The sequence below is a fragment of the Macrobrachium rosenbergii genome, chromosome 48 (genome assembly GCF_040412425.1).
Source record: "Macrobrachium rosenbergii isolate ZJJX-2024 chromosome 48, ASM4041242v1, whole genome shotgun sequence".
NCBI classification, from domain to species: domain Eukaryota; kingdom Metazoa; phylum Arthropoda; class Malacostraca; order Decapoda; family Palaemonidae; genus Macrobrachium; species Macrobrachium rosenbergii.
Genome location: NC_089788.1, coordinates 57,741,586 through 57,767,047, shown reverse-complemented (window position 1 = coordinate 57,767,047; position 25,462 = coordinate 57,741,586). Strand labels below are relative to the sequence as shown.

General features: G+C 37.0%; 1 protein-coding gene across 30 annotated transcripts in view; it reads right to left on the bottom strand.

Moving 5' to 3' along the window:
* tim (timeless) overlaps window positions 1–25,462 on the bottom strand; it is a 510,805-nt gene that overhangs the window by 111,042 nt on the left and 374,301 nt on the right. The window lies entirely within an intron of this gene.

Here is a 25,462-nt window from a genome sequence, read left to right as displayed (position 1 = left end):
ACTGAAAGAAAACATTTTATGAACCAGAAAAATAACTGAACCTTGTTAAAACTTAATTTGTCTAAAGGCACTGCACTACAGTTCTTTTGGAAAACAACTAACAACCCATTTTATGGTTCCAATTTTTTTTTATGTTTGGAGGAAGAAAAGTGCAAGCTTCTGTCTTTGACAAGTAAAATGAAGAGATTACAAGTAAAGGTGTAGACAACAGCAACTTTTTTATGATTAGATGCAAGAGAAGATTCGAAGACAGCCTAGGGGAAGATGAAAGTAGGCTAGTAGATTTAGACTACTAAAGTCACGAGTCAGCAGACGAGCAAAGAAGGGCTTTAGGGATGATGAGTTATTGGCCACTTCCACCCAAAAGAACCCATCAAACATTGGCAAAGCATGCCCATGTAAACAACACCATGCTCAGTTAGGTACAGAGAACGACAGTGGACTGTAACAAATACAGTGGTTTTGTATTCAATGCCTAATTGCAAATGCAGGCCTGACTAAGACTCAAATTAAGACTCATATGAAACCAATTAAAATGACAGAAAAAGTAAAAGGGTTATGCTGATTCTGAAGTAGATGCTCTACGGAGGTAAGAGAAGTTGGAAAGAGAAATAAGGGAAATTAAAAATCAAGACCAAAATCTAGGCAATGTTTAGAATGCCTGAGAGAAGGTAAGGAAAACTTACTACAAGTCAGGAGGATTTAAATACAATGAAAAAAGCAGATTTAAGAAAACTCCAAAAACATCCTGAACCTGCAAAATTGGTTGTGGATGGTATACAAAACAAGGGACAGATTAACATGGGAAACAAAAACATTGGAAGATGAACCAAAAATATTAAAAGAAGAGTGTAGTTCCTACAGTGATTAGAAGGCATATGTGACACAGCTGATAGCAGCACCCCTTTCGAAGCAGACAAGATGCTCCTACAAGGGAAATGGAAAATTAACTCCTGGATAGTGTATTAAAGGCAAGGGAAGAGATAGAGCTCAAAAGGACTTGCATGGTTGCGGTCATGTTCTACAGCATCACATGTAGTGGAAGTCCTCCCTTTGGGCTAGGGTAGAGATGGTCTCAACCTCTCCCTCCTCTAAAGGAGTCTTTTCCTAAAACCAGACTCCTCTTAAAAGGGGGCCATAGAGAAAGACAGGTTTATTTGCCACCACTCTTCAGCATCCCCATGAAGGATTTCTCCGAACGAAGTGTGAACCTCGACCTGTCAAGTCTGAACAAACATACTGTTTGTGTAAACTTTTCTATATACTGTACTTATTTTTACTTATTTTATGGGAGCTCAGGAAGTAGTTTAACTGGTGGCCTACATAGATAAGTGGCTAATCTGGGGAGCCACCAGAGAAGAGTTCTAATGAAACCTGAGAGTGGTGGTCAACAGACTCCTGTCAAAAGGTTTCCTAAAAAAGCAGTTATTTTCTGAGGTAAGGAGTTTGTTGGGATACTCTTTGTGGCCAGCTTTCTCTTCCCAACAGCACTTAAACAAGAATAAGGAAGAACCTGAGAATATTCCTTGCACAGCCCAGCTTTTCCAGACAACAAATGAAACGAAGCTTGGGCCTATTACAGTTTGTGTCTATGGTAGATCTAATCCTGAGATTGCAACTGTAGGATGTAAACAGAGTCTGGGTCTCACATGCCAGGAAAAGGCTTTGCAATTGCCTTCATCTGAGATTGGGAAGATACTCCGTCCGTAAACCTGGAAGGGGTGTCAGGCAAACAGGTCGACCTGACTCCACCGTATTTATGAGTGACAATACAGTACATACGGATGCCTCCATGATAGGTTGGGGAGGTCACTGGGAGGCTCTTCAGGTAGTGGGAAGATGGTGACCTGTTCTGGGGAAGTGTCACATGCTTTCTAGGGCTTTTGGCTGTCTTTCCATCTCAAAAAATTGAAACCTCCAAAAGGGACCCACATTTTGTTGGTCCTACACAATATGACTGCAATGTCTTATAACAAGAGGTTGGGCTCCCACTCAGTCCCTCTCAAGTCAGTAATTGCCAACATGTTTCCATATCTGGAAGTGGACCTGTTTGCACATGTGAGAACCATCAACTCCCAGTGTGTGTCTCTGAACCTGAACATACAGGCCACAGCAAAAGATGCATTCCTATAAGACTGGAATGAATGGAGGACGATATGGCTTTTTCCTCCACTGTCTCAGATTTCAAAAGCTTTGAACAATCTACTAACTTTCAACAGAACCACTTACCAAGTGGCTCTGAATTAGCCAAATGGTCATTGGTTCCTTTTTTTCTTCAACAACAGGCAAGAGAATAGATTCCATTATTGTTCACTGTCTGTTGCAGACAGGAGGAGAAGTCATCTATGTATCCTCTTTTCTGACCCATGAACTTCACATTTGGATTTTTTAAATTTAGTCTACCATGAAGATTATTTACCTAACATTGCTAAGCACCTTGGGTCACTGTAAAAATATAAGAGTGTAAAGATTACATATACTAGTTCTCTTTCTCCCCCTTCCGACAGATCTATTTTTAGAAGTCTTCTCAACCTTGTTTATAAGAACTATTTTATTCTAGTATGTCTCTTTCTCTGTATTCTGAAATGATTTTTCATGAACAAAAACAGTGTTTTTTATTTAGACTAATACAACTCTTAGTTATCTTTATGTTTTAGAACGTAATAGTTGCCACACTAACGCATTTACAGTTCGTAGATGGTACAGGTAAAATTAGATCAATTTAAAATTTTATACTGTACTGGTAAAGACATACAGAGAAATAGTAATAAGTTGTAAAATATGTGTGAGCGCTAACTACGAGAGAGAGAGAGAGAGACTTTATAGGAATCCTTTGACCCACTATCAGCAACACTCCCCCCTTCCTATCAAATTAATTTGACATATTTGACAGCTTTGCCCTCGAGCTTCTCTTAAACAAGTTCACAAAAGATCAGGGAATGATATTTGTTTAAAATATGTATCACATACATAGTATAATTTTGTAATTACAGTTTTATTATTATTATTATTGTTATTATTATTATTATTATTTGTTGTTATTATTATTATTATTATTATTATTATATATCTTATTAATCTTATTATTAGATAAATCATCTATTTATCATACAAAACAAATAAACGTGTATACATGTACCATAAAAATTCATCTCAGCAAGAGAGAATTTTTTTTTATTTAATGTTATTTAATTTACACATAAAAGCTTGAAAATTTATAAATTACATTAAAAAAAATTACACAAAAACACTTTTGCAGAGTTTTACAGGATTCACAAATGTTCGTGTGTCTGTGAGAAACTCGTGTATGACAATTAATTGGGTTCCAATGAAAAGTTCATGTGTCTGTGAATTCACGCAACTCAAGTTCAGGATATTACTGTAATCAGTGAATATTTTTCAATGAAAAAATCCAAGAATTACTGAATTTTCCGCAATTTATTAAAAAATGCGTTTCACAGAAAATTCCGTGAATAACTGAATCCGCGATTGCTGAACTGCAAATAAGAGGGGTTGCACTGTATAATATATACATATATATATATATATATATATATATATATATATATATATATATATATATATATATATATATATATATATATATATATATATATATATACCGTTGACACCTGGTATTCGCAGGGGTTATGGGCCACAACAACCCGTGTTAAGTTGGAACCCCCTCTAAAAATGCTTACAATTGCCTCTTTTAATACTGTAGTTCAAACACCAAATATACCTTAAACTATCATCCTAAAACACTTCAATAACATTTCAAAGTCATCTTACAACATTACCCTTAAAAATATATGGCTTACAGCTACGTGTGAAAACTAATCGAGAGAGAGAGAAATACAGATGCGCATTAACACTTTCCACTCCTGCCTCAGCCGAGACGAGACTAACTGCTACTCTAGGTCCCGCTGATAATTAGGACGTCGACTATTCTTACTGAGAAAGCTATTAAAAAGTCTAATATTGTCTGCATGATAGTGTGAAATGATTCTTGATCATGGTATCAATGAAAAGATGAGTAATCTTTCTATCTTTATGTCCAGTTTTCATTAACATAAATACTCTTCACGAAGAAACATAAATACTCTTCACGAAGAAACGATAAGTATTTCCCAAAATGCACGGAAAACATTTGTTAGAATGAACTTTCCATACTAATTATTGCCTCATAAAATATTATTCTATTTTTCCCCTCTTCAAATATGTTCCCCCTCAACATCCATTTTTCTGTGATCATCATTTTCCATAAATGGACTAACATCGTACTCATGTTATTGAATTCGAAGCCATTTTTGTAAAATAATACCAGTCGCCGTATTCTCAATCGGCTGTGTTCATTTACTTGGGAAATTAAGAACGGTTTGCACTAACCTCTAAACAAGAAAGATGCCATGTACGAAATTACTAATTAATTATTTCTTCTTTTCCTGAAATAAGTCCTTACTGGGGAGATCACTGATATAATAATTTTGTTATATATAAAACAAAAATATAGAAAAGAACAAAAATATTGACATAACCATAAAATAAAATGTAAAAGTTATTTAACTACTATGTATGGCACCATGCAATCCAGTTGTTTCCACCCACCCTGCCAGACCTAAGGTCGACATATATATATATATATATATATATATATATATATATATATATATATATATATATATATATATATATATATATATATATATATAATCTTCATTTCCTACAGAGTTGGTCTACCTTACAGGTAGGTCTGTCATAGGTATATCTGTCATATGTATAGAGTGTGTGGGATCACACACATGACATGCATGCACACACATGTATATATATGTGTGTGTCATATGTATGAATCTACACACTCTACACCTACTTTATACCTACAACAAAAGCTCTCATATTTCACAGGTGACTGATTAGCGTTACGTCGGTTAAAAGAGTATGCACCTGTGTGCCTTACTTTCTCTAACGCTTACTTTTACAGGTATCACTTTAGAAAGGGCCAACCTACTGCCCAACTCTGATACGAATGTGTGAAAATATGCACAAGTATTTCAATATACTTCAATGATTTTGCAATGATGTTATGAGTACAAATTAATTTTTCTTATTTAAGCAATAGTTGTTTGAAATGACAGATCAGTGAATAATATACTGATCTTATTTCTGGATGATATTTTAGCGATGGCCAAGCACTCAGTTGACAAAGAATACCATACATGGTTTTCTAAAGTCAGATTTATCAACACTGTGTGAGAATTTTATACCAGGCTGAAATCAGTACATACACAGAGACATATAAAACTCTCTGGATTTGCCAAAAATATTTACTTTTTATTAAATGATTTCTGATGATTTATTGTATATTCTTGTAAATTCTTGAAATTAACTAAATTTTAATTGTTCAGGTATTTTTTTTAGCTTTTCATACGAATTAGTTATATTTTCATAAGCCTGGTATCTGAAAAAATCTCCGTCACTTTCATAACACTGATATGTTTGGTTAATGAAAGGATGTCATGTTACTTGCAATGAATGTGTGAGAGAGAGAGAGAGAGAGAGAGAGAGAGAGAGAGAGAGAGAGAGAGAGAGAGAGAGAGAGAGAGAGAGAGAGAGAGAGTGCATAGTAAGAACAGTGGCCATTAGTTTTTCTTTTTAGCGCAGCTACTACCAAACTGAGAATCTCCTCAGAGAGAAATATTATAATCTTTGTATGCAGTATAAAGTACATATTTTACATAGGTTTATGTTGAAAAGATAAAAGAAAACATATAACGTTTTCCCTTGAGCTTCTTTACTATGAAGAATACTCTTGGAGATTATACATTTGAAAAAATGTAATGAATTGTTTTGATACTTTCGGCCTAGGCAGTATAGGTAATTTCTGCGCTGTTTTTAGGGGGTAAGGTGACCATGGATACTTGTTGTGGCAAACCTATTTACATGGCATATGCGGGTGTGTCATTGTTCAATTCTCTAGCCTCCACATACATCAGGTATGATAAGGGTGACCGCAAAGCCATTTGCTTGAGATTAGTGCCAGAGATTATCCCGGGCCCTTCTTGCAGATTTCTGTCCATACTTTGATCCCTCACGGGGGATTCTAGAATTCCTTCACTGACAGTCAAAAGTCAGGAGGAAAGTGGAAACGATATTTGAAGGTTGCGGAGTCCCCCGTCATAAATCAGACTGGGAATAGGAATATGTCAGAGCTCTGGATAATCCCACTGTCCCCTTCTGAAGTGTTCTAGTGGTCAAGCCCACCGAAGTGGGCGACAGCAAGAGCGAAAAACAAGGAGGAGGTATTTCTTTCAAAAGAACACCTGCATCTCAAACACAATCCAAGTAGTCTGTCATGTAGATAATCAAAAGCACTCGAGATTATAGAATATTATTAAAAATATCATGTTCTGTCATGTAATCACCATTTTTATATACACATACACATACACCTTTACATATATATATATATAAAAATTAAATATATATATATATATATATATATATATATATATATATATATATATATATATATATATATATATATATATATATATATATATATATATATATATATATATATATATATATATATATATATATATATATATATATATATATATATATATATATATATATATATATATATATATATATATACACACACACATACACATGCATATTTTATATTATATATATGCTTATATATACATATATGCATATACATTTAAAAATATATATGGATATATATATTTTTACACACACACACACACACATATATATATATATATATATGTGTGTGTGTGTGTGTGTGTGTGTGTGTGTGTGTGTGTGTGTGTGTGTGTGTGTATACACACATGGAAATAAACACATGGGAACATGTTTCACAGAATATACATACATTATATATATATATATATGATAAAGAGAGAGAGAGAGATTCTTACGGCAGAAGATCTTTTATGTTAGTCCTCTGCCTTGCATTATTTTTCGTATGGTCGACAATGAAAAGGAAAAATTTCAATGGTAGAAAATAAATGACAAATCATGAGAGGAAGGAATTTTTGTGTTCAGGTAAATGGATAATTTTCCACGTGTTAGTCTTCATTATATTTTTCTCATTAATTTTCTTTGCCCTTGCTAACACTTACTATTTTCGCCCAGAAGTTGTCGGGGATGGTAACTGAGTCTTTCGCAAACATCACTCTCCAAGTTGTGAGTCAGAACCGGACAAATTGTATACCATTCACCCAAAACTCGTTAAAACAAACTGAGTATGTTTTTGCCACTGTTGTCAATTCCTATACAATCTCCTTCTACAGGACACATTTCAAAGAAATCTAAGAATTCAGATGTAGTGTGCAAATACCAGTTAAACTATACTCTTGTTAGAAACCAGTTGTTTTAAGGGGATGACATTTGACTGATAAACTAGTTGCCGCACTTTTTTCAGGACTCGCAGACTAAATAGGGATATTAGCTTCTCAAAAAGAGTGGCAAACAAAATGAACAAGGTGGCAACAGAATGGTTAACCTTTAGTATAAATGTGAAAAATATTGAAAAATATTAAGTTTTTCATTTTTAAACTCTTGTTTTAATTGTTTGGATGAATATACATGTGAAAATTAATATGGTCACTATGAGATTTATTTCTCTAAAAGATTGAAATAATTTCTAATATTGAAAAAAAACAATGTATTTGCATAGAGCTTGGGCAGAGGAGAAAGAAAGTGGCCACGTGAAGTCACGCCTCCTAACCCCCATCCCCTCACCCCCCCAATAAACCCTTGCTTGAGACCTTGTTTTCTCTACGTAGCGGGCAAAGCAGAGATGTGTACTACTGCCTGATAGCCTCTGAACGTGGCCAAAAGCCACTGCAAAAAAGGAATCTTGCGCTTTTCTGGAATAAATTTAGGGGGAATGGGGATGATGATTTATCTCAAATTGGAATGAAATTAATCACTAGGAACCACTGAGGCTAGTATGCTGATCTAAATAAAGGAAGAAAATAATATTATGAAGTAAGTAACGAATAATCAAACACTTGTGGGGTAGTACAGCTAGCCCAAGTACTGAGACAGTAAAAAGGTGGTGGTGGGCTAGTACAGGTAGCCTAAAGGGTTCAAAGGTTTAAAAATATTTAATATACTATACTAGTGACAGTACTTACACAATGGTAAATAAAGATTAATTCACAAAACTAGGTTATCAGAATATACATTATCAGTAAACATTGAACTAAAATCAATCGTAAAAAAAAAGAGGGGAAACTCCCTCACAAAGCATCGGAGCTGCAAGCCAATTAGCAACTAGCAAAGCTGGTACCCTGCTGTATGATTGGCTACTTCTAACCCTTCCAACCAATTGCATGTCATCATGGAGCCTACCCTGCTGTGTGATTGGCTACTTCCAACCCTTCCAGCCAATAGCGTGTCAATCATGAAGCCTACGTCAGAGCAAATCGTGACACGTACATATGTATGCATGCACTCATTATGGCTTCGTGAACTTCCTCTAGTTTTAGTTTCATATTTTTATATCAATTTTACAGTAATTCATACTTCATTAAGGATATATACAGTACCGAGAGAGAGAGAGAGAGAGAGAGAGAGAGAGAGAGAGAGAGAGAGAGTGATATGGGGGGTTGTCCCTATGTTAAATATTAAAAGAGCAAAATTATCCACGAATTATTATAGAGAAAGAGAGAACAATTTTTGAGAGAGAGAGAGAGAGAGAGAGAGAGAGAGAGAGAGAGAGAGAGAGAGAGAGAGAGAGAGAGACTTTGTTTGCCCAAGTGCTACCCTTGGTCAATATGTGAAGATGATTGACAGTTGGCATACATCCCCCGCCCCCCCGCACCCCGTGAAAGACTTCACAACAGTAAAAGACTGGGCAAAGCAAAGAACTGTGCTAAAATCTTTTCTAATTTACTATATTTTCCTGAATGAATTGATATTTTGCTGCATTTACATTATTATTTGAAAATTAGTAAATCATAACAATTTTCATGATAAAATACATTTTTTAGGTACTTACCCTCTACCACTTAGCTTTATCTACGACTACTTAGGCTTGGGTTCGACAAGTGTTAAGATTGGAACAATCGTTAACAAATGCTCACAATAGCTACTACCCACCCTTTGTTGGGCGGGGTTAAGACAGTGAATGTTTTCGTTGCTCATTCTACTCTTAAGAGGGGAGGAGGAAGGGTTTCAATGATAGAGGATACCTAAAAAATTGATTTTATTATAAAAATCATTATTTTTGATGTGAAACTTACTCTCTACCATTTGGCTGACTCCAACATTGTGTGCTGGATGGACAAGAAGTTCCCTATAACTGAGTTATCACATATCATTATAAATATCCTCACTGCTGCTTAACTGATGAATATGATCCCATGGCAAGTACTTGTCGGATGAGGATCTTCATCAAGCAAGGTCCAATATCTTATGAGGTGGAACATGAACCCCAAATGTGGCCACTGGTTGATGATGTGCAATGCAGAATGGCAATTTATTGGCCCCTGTGCCTCAGGCCTGCAGAGCTGACGAGAGCTACAACCACAACTAAACTATGATCCCTCAAGAGTTATCACCTACCTAATCAAGTCACTGTGGCACCTCACACCCAAAAACAAAAAGCCCAAATTGGAGGAAAAGTGGTTAATTAATCAGCTCATGGTATCTTTCTCCAATGAGGAGCAACGGCTCTGCAACATAAAATAACATAATTTACTCAAAAGAAAAAAAATCTGTTTGCCCTCATCCAAGAACAAACAAAGCAAGGACAACTACAGTATACATAATGATCCAAGTAAATAAAGTGGAATAAGCTACCATGTACGAACTCATCACATACAGTTCCCCTCTACCCAGGAAGGAGGTAGCTAGAGAAAACCTTACCTGATCATGACACATAAAGGGAAGACTAGGAGATACTCTCCCCTGCTGAAACCAGAGGTGCTAGTATACGGCAGTCTTCATACTGGATCTCTACATCCCTTAAGTAGCTGGAGGTGAATTCAGAGCTACACCTCCAGTCTGCTGCCAAGACTAGATGGTCTAGAGAGAGGTGCTGGTGAAAAATAACAGAGGTAGCCGCTGCTCTGACGGTGTGTGGTTTCACCTTCAAAAGGGGACAAACCTCTGGAGAGACTGCATGGTGTGCCTCCAGAATTAAGGACTTAATCAAGAAAGTCATGGCATTCTTAGACATAAGAACCGCAGGCTCCCTGACCAAAGAAAATAGGTTCCTACACTACTTCCTCACAAGTTTAAGACAGGATGCATAATACTCCAGAGCCCTAACAGGGCATAAAACCAGCTCTCCTTCCTCAGGAGTTAAAGTTTAAGTTTCTAGCAAAGGCATAGAGAAAACTCCAGGAAGAGCTTTGGCCTTAACATCGTTCTTGGCATGAAAGGAAGCCAGACAAGATCATTCTCCTCCAGTACGTGAAAACCCTATTTCTGCTCCAGTACACAGAAACCCTACTAACGACGATATCACTTGCAATTCACTTATTCTTTTGGCTGAAGCCAAGGCCACCTCAAAGAGGGTTTTCAAAGAAAGAGCCTTGAGAGAAACCTTTCTCAGGAGCTCAAAAGGAGGGCCTCTAAGGTGTTGCAAGACAACATCCAGGTTCCATAAAAGAAGTTTCAACCTTCGTTACTGTATTTCCAGTTGAAATGAGTGAACAGCTTCAAGTAAGTCAACATCCTATGAAATCCAATCCAGTAAGCCTCAGAACAGAAGCCAGCATGGATTTATAGCCTTTCATGGAGGCAACAGACAAACCTTTAGCGTATCTTAAGAATCACAGAAACTTAACTGCACTATCAATGCTGGTGCTAAAACCTGAAATGCCTCTGGATTTGCACCAAGATCTATAGTTCCCATTGTTTCTGATATATTAGTGTACTTTCTCCCTGTAGCAAGGATAGAGTCCTTAGACAACTTTGAAAATCCACTAGCTCTGAGAAGCTTGTCGTCAGTTTCCAAGGTTAGACGAGGCACGATAGTTTCATGCAGCCTCCCTGTCTCTATCTGTCAAAGTAGCTTTGTCTAACAATGTAATTGTCTGAGAGCTTCTAAGGACATTTCTAGAAGGTCTATGAACCAATGCCTCCTCGGCCACCAAGGTGCGATTAGAATCATGGTGGTGTTCCGGGATTCCCTAAATTTCTTGAGCACTTACTTCAACAGCAGCAGCGAAGGGAAAGCATATACGAATAGATGTGCCCAGTCTAAAACCATAGTGTCTACTGCCCAGGCCTGAGGGTCTGGAACTGGTGAGACGTACAACTGGAGACGATGATTCATCTTCGTTGCAAAGAGATCGATGGGAGGTTGGCTGAATTCTTTCTAAATTGCCTCACACACAGTCAGTTTAACATCCATTCGTGGGAGAGTACCTGTCCTGGACGACTTAGCATGTCCGCCAGAACATTCAATCAACCAGGTACAAACTCGGGCATTAGGACAATGTTCCTCTCTTCCATCCAGAGGAGTAAATCCATGGTAATGGCTACTAATGTTTCTGACTTCGTGCCCCCTTGTCCTCTTAGATACGACAGAGACGTTGAGTTGTCTGAGAAGACAGAACTTACTTTGTCGGTCTCTGCACTTTCCAGCTTCTGCAACCCCTTATGGATAGCCAACAACTCCTTTCAGTTTGTGTCCAGATTTTTTTCTGACTGGCGACCATACTCCGGAAGTGACCTGATTCCCCATAACTATACCCCAGCCCTTGTCCAAGGCATCTGAATACAGTGAGAGGTCTGGGCTCGGGAACTGGCGTCCTCCCTGCAAGTAGTATCTCTTCAGACATCCACCAACAAAGGAAAGGGAACAGATCTGGGTTCCACGGCACTAACACGTGAACTGGCTGCGACTCTTTGTTCCAGTGCTTCCTCAAGTGCAACTGAAATGGTCTCATCAGTAGTTGAGCACCTGGGACCAAGGCTGGCATTACGGTATGGTACGGAGTATGGTACGGTTGATATTTAGTCTATATGTATGGTATGGAATTATGGTACAATAATTTTACCAAAGTACGGTATGGTACGATTCAGGTACGGAAAAAATGGGCAAAATTCCGTACCATACCGTACCTTAGGCTTGGATATATCAGTAAGCAATTACTGATGAATATTTGGCCGCTTCAGTGACTGCACAAGATCACTAAGGTACTTAACATTTTAGTTTGTAACATACCATCCATGTGTGTGTGTGTGTGTGTCTGGAATTCCTTAATTAACATGTTTATGTCTGTGTGTAATTCTTGCAGTAACATGTTACAAACGTTTACAGCATCATAATGATTTATTATTATTATTATTATTATTATTATTACAACTGAATATATACTGTACAGATGTACATATAAAGTCCCTTTGCTAATTTACACCTGTTAACACTGAAATTTTCATAAAGAGGGGATCTTACTGATGTTGATTGAGTTTGCTTATACAGGTATTCCCCTACTTACGATGGGGTCAGGTTCCAAAAAACCCATCGTTTGTTGAAAAAATCGTAACTCGAATATGGCCTAGCCTACACTAGGGAATCAGTACCATCTATACATATATGGTAGCCTAGCCTACACTACACAGTATACTTTATACATATGGTATAGTAATTATTAGTGTCAGCTAATTCTGCAGGTTCAATGCAGACTGACATGGTAAGTCAGTATAAAGAGAAATTGAATAACAAACAAGGGCTGGCCTGCACTTTCGTATATCATATACGGTAGCCTAGCCTACATTATACTGTACTATATTCTATTTTCACATAACACTGCCGTATTATACAAACATCAAAATAATGAATGTGCATCTTTTCCATGGATCTTTTAAAAAGTTATGCTTTACTACACTGTATCCAATTGTAAATATTCTTTACTGCTTTTGCATTATAAATTCGATCATAGCGATCAATGTTTTGGTTTTCGAATCGATCACCTTGGTCTTTATTTCGATGCATTTAACTCGGTTCAGAGGGCATTTCTTGCTTCTACTTAGCGTAAATGAATCTCTAGATACTTTATTTATAAGGGACATATGTATTTTTCGTTATACGAAGTGTTTTTATGTCAAAATATAACTTAAATATGTCTCGTTGTGAAAATATTTTAGCCATTTTTTTCGTTAGTAGATGACGTTGGTGGCTGGCCGTTTGTTTCGTGTAAACAAAAAAATTCAAGATTCCATTCGCTATTTTCTCTTGATTTCATCATCATACCACGAGCTTTTCGTATGTATTTTTATCGGCGTGAAAACAGCAGTAATATGTGTTCTTTCATGTCCAGTAGTTTTGATTAACCCTTTAACGCCGAAGTCCTACTTACAAAAACGTCTCCCGTATGCCGGCGGCGTTCGGTGAGTTAGCGCCAAAGCGGAAAAAAAGTTTTTTTCAAAAAATCACAGCACGCTTAGTTTTTAAGATTAAGAGTTCATTTTTGGCTCATTTTTTTGTCATTGCCTGAAGTTTAGTATGCAACCATCAGAAATGAAAAAATATCATTATCATATATAAATATTGGAATATATGACAGCGAAAAAAAAGTCGTATATAATTGTATACAAAATCGCTGTAAGCAAAACGGTTAAAGCTAATGAGTTAATTTTTTTTAGTTGTATTGTACACTAAATTGCAATGATTTTGGTATATAACAAATTTTAAAACGATCAAAGCAACACAGAGAAAATATTATCACAAAATGATGCATGAATTCGTAACGCGTGGACGTAAAAAAATGTTTTTTCAAAAATTCACCATAAATCGAAATATTGTGCTAGAGACTTCCCGTTTGTTGAAAAATGAAGCTAATTGATTGAATATTACTAGACTGTAAGTGTTTTAGCTTACAACTGTAGTTTTCGACCATTTCGGTCGAGTTAAAGTTGACCGAAAGTCGAATTTTTTCTATTTATCGTGATTTATATGGAAATATTTCAAAACCGATAAAAGCTAAAACCATGAGTTATTTTTTGTTGTATTGTACATTAAATTGCGCACATTTTCATATATAAAACTTTATGTAACGACTAATATAAAGCGGTGCAAATATTACGACAACGAGACGAAAGAATTTCTGAGATGTTCGGCCGAGTTATCGCAGCGCAGACGTAAAGGAAAATGTTTTTAAAAAATTCACCATAAATCGAAATATTGTCCTAGAGACTTCCAATTTATTGCAAAATGAAGTTAAACGATTGAATATTACTAGAATGTAAGAGTTTTAGCTTACAATTGCGTTTTTTTTACCATTTCGGTCGAGTTAAAGTTGACCGAAGGTTGAAATTTTGGCAGTTATCGTGATTTATGTGAAAATATTTCAAAACTGATAAAAGCTACAACCATGAGCTATTTTCTGTTGTATTCTACATGAAATTGTGCACATTTTCATATATAAAAGTTTATGTAACGACTAATGTAAAACGATGCAAACATTACGACAACATGACGAAAGAATTTCTGAGATGTTCGGCAGAGTTACCGGCACATGAGACGTAAGGAAAAATTTTTTTTTCAGAAATTCACCATAAATCGAAATATTGTGATAGAGACTTCCAGTTTGTTGCAAAATGAAGGTACATGATTGAATATTACTAGAATGTAAGAGTTTTAGCTTATAATTGCGTTTTTTACCATTTCGGTCGAGTTAAAGTTGACCGAAGCTTGAAATTTTGGCAGTTATCGTCATTTATATGAAAATATTTCAAAACTGATAAAAGCTACAACCATGAGTTATTTTCTGTTGTATTCTACATGAAATTGCACACATTTCCATATATAAAACTTTATGTAACGACTAATATGAAACAGTGCAAACATTACGACAACGTGACGAAAGAATTTCTGGCGCAGACGTAAGGAAAAAGTTTTTTTTCAGAAATTCACCATAAATCGAAATATTGTGCTAGAGACTTCCAATTGGTTGCAAAATGAAGGTAAATGATTGAATATTACTAGATCGTAAGAGTTTTAGCTTAAAATTGCGTTTTTTGACCATTTCGGTCGAGTCAAAGTTGACCGAAGGTTGAAATTTTGGCAGTTATCGTGGTTTATATGAAAATATTTCCAAACTGATAAAAGCTACAACCATGGGTTGTATTTTGCTGTATTGTACATGAAATTACGCACATTTTCATATATAAAACTTTATGTAACGGGTAATATAGAACAGTGCAAAAATTACGACAAAATGACGTAAGAATTTCTGAAATTTTCGGCTGAGTTACCGCCCGTGCATAAGAAAAAAGTTTTTTCAAAAATTCACCATAAATCGAAATATTGTGCTAGAGACTTCCAATTTGTTGCAAAATGAAGGTACATGATTGAATATTACTAGAATGTAAGAGTTTTAGCTTACAATTGCGTTTTTCGACCATTTCGGTTGAGTCAAAGTTGACCGAAGGTTGAAATTTTTTGTAGTCGACGTACGGTACGTCCACTCGGCACCCAACAGACAATTTTAGTCGACGTATGATACGTCCAATAGGCGTTTAAGGGTTAAAATACTTTCCAATTTTATTTGCGGTCGAGTTTCATCCATGTTGCCAATGTACGATAATTTATAGTCATTAGCAGCTTGAACATTCTTTTCTCATCGTCAGCTACAACTTGCAGCTTAATTTTACTGCAGCAGTATATTTCCTTGCCGATCTTTTCTCCAAAGCGGATAAGGGTAGTGTAAAAACATATCAGTACTTAACATCATTTTTAACATAACTACGATAATTGTTTAACTGTATGATGGTTGAAATACAAGCAAAACAGTTGTTATCCGATTCGGTTATTAGCAAAACAACAGAGTCTCATTCGGTTGTTTATGGCTGTATGCATTTTCACAAGAGTATAAGGTTACTAACAATGCTTTTATTATTCTCTTACTTTTTTTAACTAGAAGATGGAATAAAGAGATGGAGAAAAAGAAGTTGGTCTATTGTAAGTTGGTCTTTCTTGCTGCCTGATTCTACGGCAATTGTAGTGTACGCTGTTGCTTGTGCCCGCTCGAAATTTAAAAATATTTTCTAAATATTGTCGCATGCGGTATTAATTGCTAACTCCATCGTAAACTTGAATTATCATAAGACGAATTATCATCACTCGTGCACTACCTGTATTTACAAACGCACAAAAATTGCAAACGAACACTGACCTATTTTAACTTCTGACACAACGAGGGCAAGTGAGGTCAGCTCATTGAATTAATGTACCTATTCCAGCCTCTCAGGCCAACGATCGCATAATCGTATGCTGCCTGATTCTACGTTGTTGCCTCGCGCCAGTCGCCCACGAAATTTAAAAATACGTATTTTCAAAATATTGTCATATCGATATTAATTGCTAATCCCATCGTAAAAGAAAAGCGAATTATCGTAACTCGAGCACTACCTGTAGTACGATAAAAGTATGGAATTGCGGTATGTTATTTTTACCGTACTGTATGGTACAGAAAAATAATTGAGGGTATAGTACGAAATTACGGTACGATATTTTAGCCAGGTACGAAGTATGGAAAAACATTCCGTCATACTACCAGCCTTGCCTCGGACTAACTTCCCTAAAGAAGACATGTGACCTAACAGACAGCCAGCATTTAGCTGGCATGCTTCCTGAGGAGGCAAATTCGCTTGCAATTGACAAGAGGTTGTCTACTTGAGCACATGTAGGAAAAAAACTTGAAAAGAACAGAATCTATCACCATGCCCAGGTAGGTTACTCTTTGAGATGGTTCCAGTGAAGACTTTGCTACATTTATCAGTAACCCTAGGGCTTTCGTTAAGCCAAGAACTAGCTTTCTTGCCATCAGGCAATCCTCCCTGGGCTTCGCAATGATAATCCAATCGTCCAGGTATAAAAGTATCTTTACTCCTAGTAAGTGAAGCCATTCCACAAAGGGGGTGAAGACCCTGGTGAAAACCTGCGGTGCGCAACTTAGTCCAAAACAAAGAGCTTGAAATTGCTGTCTTCCCCCCCAAAGACACAACGCAGGAACTTTCTTGAATGTTGGGACATTAAAGTACGTGTCTTTCATCTCTACCATAAACCTTCATGCCTCTTTCTCCAAGGCAGCTTACACCATGGAGGCCTACTCCATGGAAAAAGGGGACAGTTGGACATAGAGGTTGAGCTTGGATATGTCCAAGACAAGCCTCCAACCTCCCATTGCCTTTGGAACTAGGAATAGCATGTTGTAAAAACCTGGCGAAGTAGCTGGTGTTTCCTCTATAGCTGCTGTCTCTAACATAGAAGAGACTTCCTGATTCAAACCCTTGTCTTCTCTGGGTTGCCTTTGGAAAACCGAAAGCCTGTGGGCTGATTTGATAGAGGAGGCAAACTCCTGAAAGGAATGCAATAGCCTTCCAAAAGTACTTTCGCTACCCAAGCAGCTACCTCTAAGCATTTCCACACTTGAGTGAAGAGGCCTAACCTGGCCCCCCCGCCCTTGAACCCGATGACTCGAGAAACTTTTCTTTATTAGACTTTGGATTCTTGATATAAGAAATTTCCCTCTCCTTGCAGAACTGGATTTGGAACTTTGCTGCTGAAAGGGTACTTTCCTCCTTCCAGCACCTGGAAAGGAAGACCTAGTAAAGGGAGTAGCATTGCCCGAAGGATGTTTAAAAGACGAAGAGAAAGACGCAAGAGACTTCCTAGCATGAAGGAAAGGAGACAAAAGAGAGGATCCTTTAGAGGAGACCTCTTAGAAAAAGCCTTAGCAATAGAGTCCCAAGTACTGAATCTGATAGCCTGAAGGAAGGAAAAGGAGAATAATCAGACCCTAACCTGGAAGCTCAGAGAGCTGGCAGCATTAGAATGCTCCACTGAAAAGAACTGTGGATATCTGTCCAAACACAACAGAACCAGTTCCTTAAAACCTGAGGTGACCTATTCTAAGTGTTCCTCTTTCTTATCCAAGGGTAAAGTAGGAGAAGGAGAACACTGAGAAGAGCAGGGCCTAAACAAGTCTTCCTCATGTGTGACAACTAAAGAAGCCTCAGGGCCAGATGGTCCTGTACGACCCGGCGCTAAAATTCTACTAATCCACTCTGGTAAATACTTGAACTGAGAACAGTCTCTCTCATGATCCGACATAGAAAATCTGGGTGACAGAGGAGGACAAGAACCTTTAACCACTGTGACTTACCTTCCAACAAATGAGAAGCACAACCTGTCCTCTTGATGCCACTAAGAACTCGTTCGCTTGCACTTACCTTCTCACTCCTCTTACTATTCAGACTCGTGTGTCACTGACACTAACAGTGGCTCCAAAGAAACTCTACGGCCTACTGTTTCTCGAGGATTTGCCAACTCTTCCCTTGGACTCGATGAGGTGGCTTATGGACTCGATGAGGCAGTGTGTGGACTTAATGAGGCGGCATGCAGACTCACTGAGGTGGTATGCTGTCTGGAATATGGCTTGAGTGGCCTCAACGAAGACGCATATGGAAGCTCATGCGTATCTGACACTTCCCATGGCCTTGAATATCTGACACGCTTAGGCTTTGCTTCAGAAAGACAGCCCATAAAAGCCACAAAAGCCTCAGAAGCGGACATGCCTGCGACCTTGATGAAATCAAAATTTGGACTATCATCAACAGAAAGGGTGTGTAGGCACGAATGCTTCCTACCTGAAAGCCTAACTAAGAACTCCGGACTCTGCAGGTGCAGCGACATTGTTCACTGCCGAACTTGATTGGTTACCTGGTTCAGAATAATCACTATAATAACCTTGGGACTACAGATTCAAAAGCGAAGGCCTACACCTTTTCACCCTACCACGAATGTCTTTAGGTGAGCACAATCTGTGTTCGTCCACCGAGGACTGAGAAGCAAAAGCATTAGACAGAGGGCACAGTCCATGAACATCCTGGGATGTTAGTCCTCGTTTGGGAACCCCAGGACTACCAGGCCTCTTGCCAGGTGGAGCCAATGGGACAGACAAGGCTGCATCCGCGGAGTTGTAAATGGAATGATGGGACACTGTCCCTGTCATTGTACTAGATACATTAGTTGCAAAAGATTCAAACTTGTTACACAAAAATTCAATCCCAGATTTTACAGAATCAATATCAGACTGCACTGAATCTAAACTACTACCCTGAGCTGATTTAGTGGGTGTGGAAGGATGTGAATCTACAAAAAAGAAGAATCAATAGACCTATCTATCTCTTGATCAGAAGTTAATTCTAAAGAAGACTTAGATGCAAGACTAGCTGTTCTCTTTACAGTTTTCATAAATCTCTCCAACTCTCCTCTAATATGATACTTTACTGTTTCTCTATCTGGTGCAAAGACCATTCCCTGCACTGATCACAACGGTTGTCTGAATCACAAGTTACCCCACGAACCTGCTAACCTTACAAAATATGACAGATTTTGATAATGAAGATTGAGAAGAAGAATCCATAGTGAAACAACAAACCGCAGTCAAGACAATCCAATTCGATAACCATGAAAAACGAACCAAACTTCAGAGCACTGTCTACATAGCCGTCCTGTTAATCAACAAGAGCAGAATGAGCAACTGAAACATTCACTGTCTTACCCCCACCCTACAAAGGGTGGGGAGTAACTATTGGGAGCATTCTTTAATGATTGATTCAATTTTAAAACTTATCGAACCTGCCCCTAAGTATCTCTTTGGTAAAGGTGAAGAGACAGCCATTCCATACAGTACAAGAACTGGTGATACCAAATTATATATAACCACACAGCACTTATCATGAATTAATATGCACCTCTGGAAAATCTTATACCCATGAATGCAGGCTGCAGCAAGAAAAGAGCTCAACAACTGAATTTTTGACATTCCCTATAGATGAACTCTTTTGGCCATGTACTGGGATAATCTTCAAAAACGAGGTAACTATACAAGGTCTTAGTGGCTTTAAGATAATGATATACAGCTAGATCTAACTGGGTAAAATTAACTTCCTTCAAGCTCTCCGGGTAGCTCTTGAAACTTTGAATCTAGATTCCACTAAAAAAATACAAAAGAAAGATTATTATTAACTTGCTGCTTTATCACTCAGGTCCTCATTTACTTTGCCTCTTGTTGGTGTTTTGTGCACTGACAATCACGATCACAGTATCCCAACAATCAATTTCATCTCATACTACCGCAACATACAATCACCAATATTACTATATTTAAAAACAAATAATCAGTTATTGTTTCTCAAACAATTTGTTGGAGGATCCTTCTTGTTCTAGTTCTGGTATTTACTGATAATCACATCACTGAACATGTATGAGTTCAGAGAAACTCCACTCTACCTTAGAAAAGTTGACTGGGTATATCTTGCTGGATAGAAAAATGAAAACTGTAAAGGCTAAGTCCAGAATTGCTAAGAATATATTAAAGAAGTGTTATCCATGGTCAAGGGCTTTCAAATGCTTGGCCTGATGAAGCTGTTGATTTGTGTAAATCGGATGAAGAAAATGTTTAAATGAGCTATTTCAGAATTCAAAGGCTACCAGTAAGCAGTTTTTTGGAATTTAATTTTGGTTATGGGAAAAACTTTTTCAACAAACTTCTACTATTGTTTTGTCTGATTCCCTTGCTTTAGATGTGGCAAAAAAAGGTAGACTATTACTAAATGTTGAATAATCTGAGCCTGGCATTTTATTCACAGACTGAGAAGACTGCGACTGCATGTCTTGCCTAGGCAACTTTGGACAATTTTAATACATAACGTGTTGATTATTTTATTTGAATCTCACAGTAAGCATCTTAAGATCATGATCTGGTGTAACAAATCATGTTGAACAGTTTATGAATTGAGCGTTGAGGTTAACAGACAGTAGCTCAGAGCTACGTAAACCTCCTGGTTAGACAATGAGTTTGTAAACAAAAAATTTAAAGCTTTAAAAAAATGGTTATGATGAAAAAATTTTAATCTTTGCATAATCTTACTGTTATGAAACCATTCATATTATGCATACACTGAGACTGTCATATTCTCTATCATGTAAGTATCACAACCACTTGGGTAGTGAAAGAAATTTTAATAAAAATTTGTCTGTTGGTTCCCCTGAGGGTCAGAGTGGTGATGTTAAAAACTGCCTTCAAATAGTGTGCCAAGGAATAACAGGCCCTGTATTTCTTGTTTGTATTTTAAAAAATGTCACAGATTCTTAAATGCTGATATAAAATTTGTAGGTAGCCAAAGCACTTAATCCCTAAAGAGGCAAACCCAGAGCTTCTAAACAACCAGACTGCAATACTGCAAGAAATAACAATGGTAAGGATGGAATAACTTCAGGCATGATGGACAAAAGAGATCCTTTTAGTCTTTTTATATTTTTCCTTAGGTTTCTTTGGCAGAAAGGGATCATCTTTCAAGTATATAGTGTCAGATCAAAGTGTCTTAGTAAGCAATAATCTTCAGGTTGTCAGAGAGTTGTGTGCTATTACTGTTTGATCAAAATGTTACCTTTACTATTTGCGCATTCCATTTCTCTCTCTTATCTACTCACCTCATAATAATCATACAGTTATTTACACACCTGCCTCTTATTCTTGCCTAATTTAGAAAAAGGAATATACTGCATGACAGCACTGGTGTTGTAAGAGCTCCAGAGGGGTCTCAGTTTAGTTACATATATTCATTTGGGACAAGTGACAAGCATCCATTACATAAAACCAAGACAGATGGACAGGCATCAATCAGCCTAGTCTAGCCTGACCATATCAGTTCTACAGTACTTGTTTATAAATCTACTAAACAAAATGTCTGTCTGATCAATATACTGTTCCACTTCTTATGATCAACTAGGGTACAGCAAACTAAAATGATGTCCTTAAGAAATGTTGATTTTTTGAGTAGTCATCAAGGTCACAAATTGTGAAAAAATCTCTAATTGTCTAATGTAGAAAGGAAGATATAAACTGATATAGTGTTCAACAAATTTATGGAAATATAATATAAAAATACAAATCTGTAGTTAATTTCACATGCAAACATACAGCAAAAGCCAATACATGTCAACTGATTTCACATGCAAACATACAGCAAAATCCAATACTGTATATGTTAATTTCCTGATTATAGTAACAGATATGAGCAAATGATATTTCAGCTGATTAAAGGTATTCAATCACTAATAAGAGAAGTAAAATTTAATAAAAAAAAAAGTTCTTGTAAAATTTGTGGTACATATCACCATCCAAAAGCCTCCTGCATATACAAGAAACAAAATGTGCCTGTAAACATCATAATAATTTTGCTAGGATGTAAAAGTTCCACAGTATAAATACTTGCTCAAGAAGTTGAAAGAAAATTAACAAAAATAAAGTGAAAGATGCTTTAAAAAGAAACATTTACTGTGTCGTGAAAAATGAGGATATTTTTAGGTTTTGGTGAAGTAACTGTTGTTAATTACGTAACTACTGATGGACATTAGTCACTTAAGGCAAATTGAAGGCAAACCAATGGATGTAAAATGTCCTGTTACACTTAAGGTTGATACCAGAGCAAGTGGCAATACACTGGTGATAAGGTGTTTAAGGTAGATGTACCCAATAAACTAGAACTGAACCAGTGTAATAAAGCAAACTTCTGTTAAACTGCAAAAGCTAATGGCACATCTACTGAACACTACAGATAAACTGCTATTCCTTTACAACTTGATAATTCTGATGTGATGATAGATTTAAGTATATAATATTCAAGGTCTTCCACTTTTATTTCATAATCAACTTGCAAAATGGCACATTGTTGCTGTGTCTATAAGTAAAAGTGTTTTCATTGTCAACATTCCTAGTGAAAGAAGTCCTCAAAATCTAACATAGTAGTACAGTAATGAATAAAGAAACAATGAGAGCATTGTCTTAAATTTTTTCAATACTTGGAATTTTAAAAAAGAAATATGTCACTGACTTGAAGATCAATGCTATTCTTTTTATATCTATAATAATAAAATCCGAGTGGATCTTGTTTGTCCTCCCCCGGGGTGACACTAGGGGAGACATGACACAGCCACCCACCCCCTGCAAACCGGTTTGTCCGGCCCGGGTGGGGGCAGGGTAAGTAGGGGAATGGGATGGTAGGGGAGACATCCACCCTCCTCCTGCAAACCTTTTTGTCCACCCTGGGTGGGGGCAGGGTAGGTAGGGGGTCAGGAGGGTAGGGGAGACAGCAGTGCCTGGTTCCAGCGCACATAGCGTATGCCAACAAACTCGTATGATAATACAGTATATGTCACTGAATTAATTCTCTAGCTTTTTTTCTAAAAAAAAAAAAAGCTCTGGAGAGCTTAGTATGGTATAAGTTTAATCCTACAAATGTAAATATTGCTATCCAAAACAACTTACCATTAAATCCATACACTTAACAGATTTATCTCTCAATATATGAATATATGAATGATGTCTTATATACAAAATGGAAAATGAGGTAATTGGTATTGTTGATGATGTTGCTGTTTGTGGTAAAACTACAATGGAGCACCATGAAGCTTTACATAGGTAAAAGAAGCAAAAGAATATGGTATAGTATTTTGCAATGGATATACAAAATTCTTGAAGACTGCAGTTCTTTGACTAGATATGGCCACGAGAGAGCATGAAACATAACATCAAGAAATGTGCTTATACAGCTGCAATTGCATAGTTCCCAGAAACATCAGAACTTCAACATTATCTTGGCCTTGTTTTGTATTTCGGTCCACTTTACACCTCATTTTTTCAGATAAAACTAGTAATCTAAGACATCTGTTCAAACTTGATGCTGACTGGAGTGGGGAAAATGAGCATCAACAAGCATTAGAGATGCTGAGACTCAATCCATAGCGATATGAACTTAACCTACTTAAATTCATGCCTATCTACTGAGAGAAGTTGATGCCTTAATGACTGGGGTTGTATTAATTCACCACAGTGAACCAACAGCTTTTGAATTTTAGGCACTGGTGCCTGCCAAGTCTTGATACTAAGACAGAATGGTAAATGGGTTGAAAATTTCATGTGTGTGTTGTGCACTTTACCTGTTTGCTTCTAACACTATATTTAAGCTTTATACATGCCACACGTCTCCCTTTCCTGCCGACTTTATAATAAATGTGGTTGCTTACCTACCCACCTGTTATTCTGCCTAATGCATAATAATGTATTGCACTGATATAGGACTCTTTCCCCGTTATGGAGTAACAAGACTCACAGAGTAAGCTAGAAAACAATTCAAAATCTCACTGTTAGTGAACCAATGGAAAGGCTAGATTAATTTGAACACAAAAGAATAACCCTACATTAACTTTATCTTTAAGTAAAGCATTACAAAATGATAATTTTCATGATAAAATTACTTGGATACTTACCTCCTATTAAAAGTTAGCTTTATCTTCGTGCTGCTTGGTGTGACTGGCATTTAAAAAAAACCAAAATATGCTTGGCTAACCCGTGAGGACGTCACTGTAGTCATCTGCTTTCCTATCAGATGGTGCTGGAATGTTTATGTTCTTGTCATATTTCTTCATGACCACCCACTAAGATGTGGGGAGGCTGGGTTGGTTTCCACTTTAACAGTACGAAAGTATCCAAATACTGTAATTAATTTCTTCATGAAAATTATCATTATTTGGAATGAATCTTACCTACTGTTAAAGTTAGCTGACTACCACAATGCATAAGGATGGTGGGTTAGTACAGCCAGAGAAACATGGTTCAGCCAAGCAAACTTAAAGCTTTTTTAAAAGGGGAGAAAAAGCTTCTCAACATTCCTGCTTGATGTGTGATCCTTACTTGTAAATATCATCACCAGACATTAGACCCACAACAGGGTGTAAGCTCCTTGTAGCGAGACTTGTCAGAGGATCCTTACAAGGAAAAAAGGACTCTACAGTATCTTGTAAAGTACTGGTGACTCCTGTGCCTGAGTTGAAAGCCCACAACCGACAGTCCAAAACTAAAGACAACTACCACCACCAGGTAAGAAGTTGTGCTTCTATACACCAAAAGTATACCTTCATGCTCCCTAAATTCAATAGCAGGGTTTCTAACAACTACCAATAAGATAGAAAGCAAGGTTACTGCCATATTTGGTTCAAGAGAAAGGGTCCCTGCCTCAACAAAAGGACTAAGGGCTTGAACACTTCATGCTAAAATGAAACATTCACAAATAATGTGGCAAAAACAGTTATAACCCCCCTGAGATGCAGGATGACCTTCTCTAGGAGAAGGTTTTAAAGGAAATAAAGATATGTTTACAGTATGGAAGCCATGAGGATTATTTCCAAAACTGATAAAACTCAGGAATAAACTGTGTGCGTAGACTTTAGCCATCTTGGATATAGGAGTGTTTTGCATTCTAACACCACAGATAAATTCTTACCTTCTCTTCTTACAGGTTATGTCTGTCCAGGTAAACCCTTAAGAGTTCTAACTGGATATAAGACAGCCATTATTCCATTGCTACCAAATTAGTTAAATTAGGTGCTGTCACAAAT